We start from the raw sequence: 6343 nt of genomic DNA, 5'->3' as shown, positions 1-6343 counted from the left end.
ACAAGGGCTGATACTAGGGCTATAACTTAGGTAGCAAAAGAGAAAGAGAAATAGAAGGCAATAGAACAAGGAGGACTTGTAGAGAAAAAGAAAAGAAGAAAGTATGTTGCACCTCCTGAATCAAATGAAGAAAGAATAGAGTCTAATGAAGAGCAATTTAGATAGGTAAGATGTTCTACCACATCTAAATTGAAAAACATTTGAAATAATATTAGAGACAATGCTCATTTAATTGGTCTAAAGACCATAGATTTCCATAAGTTGTCAAAAGAACAATAGAACATAGTGGAAGAGTCCATCTACACTATGATGGCTAAGTTCAAGACCACTCCACTTGAACTAGATAACTGAAATTTCCCTTTTCTAATTTTACATGATATTTCAAGCCTCAAATAAAATCTTTAAAATCAAACAACTAATATTCCAAAGATCCACCAAATTTCTCAAGAAACCCCAAATCGGGTATGCTGAAAATAGTGCCAAAAGCTTCACAACTTCACAAATTATTAATAAATCTGAAAATGGAAATTTTTATAGAAATTTCAGCAGCATTACAGCCTAAAAATTGACATTTACAGATCCATATAGCCTTTACAAAATAGCTCAAAAATGTAGGACAAATAACTATGCTCATCAGGCTCCCGAAATAGCACAAAATATGCTCGAAAACACCACAAAAACACTAATAATCTATCTCAGAAGTTTAATCACATCCCAATACATATATTCAGCTCTATTTTAACATTTAAAAGTATGATATATAGTAGCAACCCAAATTGATATGAAATACTCAACTGAAAACACCAAACTCATACAAAAAACACACCCAAAAACTCACAAATCTGCACTGTTCAGCACAAAGGCAAACTCTATATGAGCATGAACATGGAATAGCTTCAAAATCCTATTCTTAGCCTTCCTAGAAACCTACAAACTCCCATTCTTGGGTCTCCTTCTCCACAGGTTTGGCAGCCTTTGAAGAACAACAAAGAAATGAGCAAAAATCCAGTTTTGGAATGAGCCCAAAATGCCTCCAAACCCCTTAAAAGATGGCATAAACCTAACTCACATCCAAGAGGGGTTAATAAAATATAATTTAATAATAATTTTTATTTATTAGTCCATTGGTTTCCAAAGATTAGCCCCTTTTGCCGAAACTTCTCCTTTTTGGAGCCTACCTGCCTTAACAAAGTTTATTTTTTTTTTTATTATTTGAAAAGGGGACATGACAAGTCCTCCCCTCCCAAATATTGCTTGTCCTCAAGAAATGAAGGTTGGAATTCTCAAGAATATGTGCTCCCTCCCAAGTTGCATCCTCTAGGGGTAATCCTTTCCATTTGACCAAATGCTCTATGACGCTCCTATTTCTCAATCTTTTCTCTCTTGTATCAAAAATCTCTTCTGGTGTCAAAACTAATTTCCCTTCATCATCAAGAGGTGGTAATTTTGTAGATACTATGGTTTTCTATCCTATAACCTTCTTTAGGCAAGAAACATGGAAAATATTATGTATTTTGCTGTTTGGTGGGAGCTCCAATTCATAAGCTACCTCTCCTACCTTCTTGATGATTTTATAAGGCCCGTAGAACCTTGGCTTGAGTTTCTCTACCCCACTCCTCTTCAAGGTGCTTGGCTTATATGGCTACAACCTAAAAAATACCAAATCTCCCACCTCAAAAGATCTTTCAATCCTTTTCCTATCAGCATATATCTTTTGTTGGTTCTGTGCATGTTGTAGGTTATCCTTGAGGGACCTTATTATGTCTTGGCTTTGCTTGACGAAATCACTTGCTACGAGTACTCTGCCATCAGAAAGTATTAGATCAACAAAGGAAAGGGCATCATAACCATAAATAAATGAAAAGGAGGCATACCAAGAGACATGTGATGAGATGTATTGTAACAATACTCCCCTAGGTGTAACCATTTCACCCAAGCATGTTGTTGATTTGAAACATAGTTCCTCAAATATCCCTCTATCCATTTATTAACTATCTCTATTTGTCCATCTATTTGAGGGTGATAGCTAGTACTAGGAGTGAGTTTAGTTCCTACCAAATGAAAGAGTTCCTTCCAAAAAGAGCTGAGGAATCTACTATCCCAGTCACTAACAATGTTTCTAGGCAAACCATGTAATCTAAAAATTTCCTTCAAGAACAATTTGGCCACTTGTGATGCCTTGAAATCAGATGTGATAGGAAATAAATCTACATACTTAGTTAGTCTATCTACCACCACATATATGCAATCCTTACCTTGAACCTTGGGCAACCCAGTGATGAAGTCCATGGAAATACTTTCCCATTTTTGTTCCGGAATAGGAAGTGGCTGCAACAACCCTGCAGGAAAATTTTGCTCACTCTTGCTTTGTTGGCATACCATACATTCCTTAATGTGTTTAAGGACATCCTCCTTCATACCCTTCCATTAAAACTGCTCTCGAATTTTCCTGTATGTCTTGAAGTATCCCTGATGACCAGCCAAAGGTGTGTCATGAAAGGCCCTCAATATCCTCTCCTTAGTTTTTGACCCTGGCACTAGGAAGATCCTGTTCTTGTAATAAATCAATTCATCAGAAACCTTGTACCTATTATCATCCACTAACTTATCCAAAATATTTGTGGCAAAGGAATCTTTAGCATACTCTAAAATTATGGAGACTTTCCAATCAGTAGAGATAGATGATAAGGAACACAAAGTGGGCTTTCTTGAGAGAACATCAGCAACCACATTATTCTTTCCTTTCATGTATTCAATATCAAAATCATAAGCTTGTAATTTTCTTACCCATTTTTGTTGATGATCATTCAAATCCCTTTGGTTCAAGAAGAACCTGAGGCTATTATTGTCTATCTTTACAATGAATCTCCCACATACCAAATATTGTCTAAACTTATGAAGTGCATGCATGATTGCCAACATTTCCTTATCATAGATGGAGTAACCTTTCTCTGATTGATTTAATTTTCTACTCTCAAATGATATTGGATGTCCCCTTTGAGTTAGGACAGCCCCTATACCTTCTCCAGAAGTATCACATTCAACAACAAAAGGTAAAGAGAAATCTGGAATTGCAAGCACAGGGCATGAACTCATTACCTCCTTAAGCTTATCAAATGTTTTTTGTGCCTCTTCTGTCCAAACAAAAGCTCCTTTCTTTTTCAAATCAGTCAAGGGGGTAGCAAGCTAAAAAATCCCTTGGCAAATGTTCTATAGTAGCTACACAACCCGAAGAAACCTCTCAACTGTGTAAGATTAGTGGGTGGAGGCCAATCCAAAATTGCCTAGATTTTTTGTTGATCAACCTGTACTCCTTTAGAACTTATAATATGTCCCAAATATAGGATCTCTGCCAAACCAAACTCACATTTAGATAGCTTAGCATAGAAGGATTGCTACTGCAAGATTCCCAAAATAGTGTCTATGTGCTTTAGATGCTCTTCCCATGTTTTACTGTATATCAAGATATCATCAAAAAATACCAAAACAAATTTTCGAAGATGCTGGCTGAATACCTTATTCATACAAGATTGGAATGTTGCAAGTGCATTAGTGAGTCCAAATGGCATAACAAGAAATTCAAAGTGCCCATAGTGACATTTGAAAGTAGTCTTTTCCACATCTTCACTCCTCATTCGGATTTGATGGTACCCTGATCTTAAGTCAATTTTTGAGAAGTATACAACACCATGTAACTCATCAATGAGTTCATCTATGCATGGTATAGGATACCTATTTTTTATGGTCTTCTTGTTTAGAGCCCTGTAGTCTATACAAATTCTCATTGTACCATCCTTTTTCTTGACAAGTACCACAGATGATGCAAATGGACTAGAGCTAGGCCTTATGAATCCCATGTCTAGGAGTTCTTTAATAGTTTTTTCAATTTCTTCCTTATAACCTCTTGGATGGTGGTATGGGGTTGTTATAACTGGTTTGGTACCCTTGATTCTTTGGAGAGCTTGTTGGTTGGATTATGACTCCTGTTGCCCATGTTACTTGTCCTCTTCAAAAAGTCCTCTCCATCCTCTTTGCAGAGACCGCCTTAGGTGCTCCATTCGATAAACCTCTCAATATGACTTCTTTTCCATTGGAATAAAATTTAAAATCCATAGTTTGATGGTTCATGTAATAGCCTCCGATAGAGTGCAACCATTGAACACCCAATAAAAGATCTGTCTCCCCAATACCAACCACATAGAAGTCATCACATAACTCATAATCTCCTAAGGTCATCTTGAGTTGTTTCACCACCCGTGTGCAAGGCATAGTGAATCCATCAGCTACCGTAACATTGAATCCCTCAAAATCTTTTGCTTTAAGCCTTTTTTTCATGACAAATCCCTCATCAATAAAATTGTGAGTTGCCCCACTATCAAGAAGAACTGTCAACCTTTTCCCTACTAGTACCCCTCGAATTCGAAAGGGATGTTATCTTGGGACTCTCGATAATGCTACTAAAGTGCCATCCTTGCTGATTTCTTTTTCTTTCTCTTCTTCTACCTCATCCTTAGTATCATGAAATTCCTCATGCTCATCTGAATCAAATTCTAAAGAAACTTCAATATAGTGCACTTGACCTTTCCCCAAACATCTGTGTCCTGGAGCCCATGGTTCTCTACAAGTAAAACAAAGCTTTTTCCTTCATAATTCACTCCTAGTCTCTTCATCTACCTTCTTTTTTGCCACATTTATCACATCTTTTGGTGGTAGTGTTGGGAAAGTCTTTTTCTGAAAATTTTCCTTATGTTGCCAAAGATTTGGGGGTTTTTGATTAGTGATTGATTTCATAGGCACGCAAGTTTTAAGTTGCAAGCTTCTTTTGATAGCTTCCTATAAGGTTGAGGGTGAGAAAGCCTTAACCAAACCCTTAACAGAATCTTCTAAACCATCAAGAAAAAGATAAACAATCCTCTTTTCACTCATATCAGGTACCATAACAGCCACTTTTTGAAACTCTTCTATATACTCATTAACTAATTTGGTTTGCTTCAACTTTGACAATTCTTTAAAGTACTCTTCATCATCCTTGAGGTCAAATCTGTCTATCACTCTTTGACTAAAATCATCAAATGTAGTTACCTGATCATGACCTTGAGTATTCATTCCATGATACCACCAATCATAGGCTGCATCTTCCAAGTGTAGACTTGCAAATTGAACAACATCACTCTCCTTCATGGGGTTAAGTGTGAAGAAAGTTTGTAATTTTTGTAGCCATGCTCTAGCTAAAATTTTGTTTGTTCCATCAAAAGTAGGTGCTGTAAACTTGCTTATTTTATTTTTGAGCTCTCTTCCACTTATGTCATGCTCCCTCTTATTCTCTTTCTTGGGCATCAAAGTGTTCATCATATACACATATTCTCTAAAAGGAACTGAACTACGAAAGTCATCATCTAAGCCATTATAAGTAGCTCTTAATGCAATCAAGTTACCTGTAACCTCTTCCATGGGATTAATGGCTGGATTTAGTACTGGTGGCTCATCTTTAGGCAAGAAAATAGTTTTTTTTGATTTAGATGGTGTGGATTTCAGATTTCTTGGCTCCTCTGAAGTGCTCCCTTTCTCATTAATAGATGCAACTCCTTGTAGTTTTTCTGTCAATATTCGCAAAGCCTCTCTAGTTTCTGCCAAACTATCCACTGTTTGTTTCTGAGTATTTTGGATCTCTTGGAAAATTTTATTTTCCATCTCATCTAGATCAGCCATACTTTTCCCTTCCTTGGATTTTGTACTTTTACTTTCAACTGGAGGTTTGATCAAAATTTCTTTATTCTTTTCTCGCTGCAAATATCTTTTTTCTCTTTCACTTAGTTGCATGCGACCATAAATTTTGACATGCAACTAATTAGAAGCAACATGAAACCATAGAATATGACATGCAAGATCTAGGTAGTTGTCAAAACTAACATGCAAGATCTGGGTAGTTGTCAAAACTTACATGCAAGATCTGGGTAGTTGTTAAAACTGACATGCAAACTTCTACAAACCCTCAGGCTGGAAAGATCATGGCTCTGATACCACTGAAATGTCCCTTTTCTAATTTTACATGATATTTCAAGCCTCAATTCAGATCTTTAAAATCAAACAACTAATATTCCAAAGATCCACCAAATTTCTCAAGAAACCCCAAATCGGGTATGCTGAAAATAGTGCCAAAAGCTTCACAACTTCACAAATTATTAATAAATCTGAAAATGGAAATTTTTAAAAAAATTTCAGCAGCATAACAGCCTACAAATTTATATTTCTAGATCCATATAGCCTTTACACAACATCTCAAAAATGTAGGATAAAAAACTATGCTCATCAAGCTCCCGAAATAGCACAAAATATGCCCGAA

Source organism: Cupressus sempervirens, chromosome 4 (genome assembly GCF_028749045.1).
Source record: "Cupressus sempervirens isolate cs-2001-9-10 chromosome 4, ASM2874904v1, whole genome shotgun sequence".
NCBI classification, from domain to species: Eukaryota; Viridiplantae; Streptophyta; class Pinopsida; order Cupressales; family Cupressaceae; genus Cupressus; species Cupressus sempervirens.
This window is presented reverse-complemented; position numbering follows the sequence as displayed.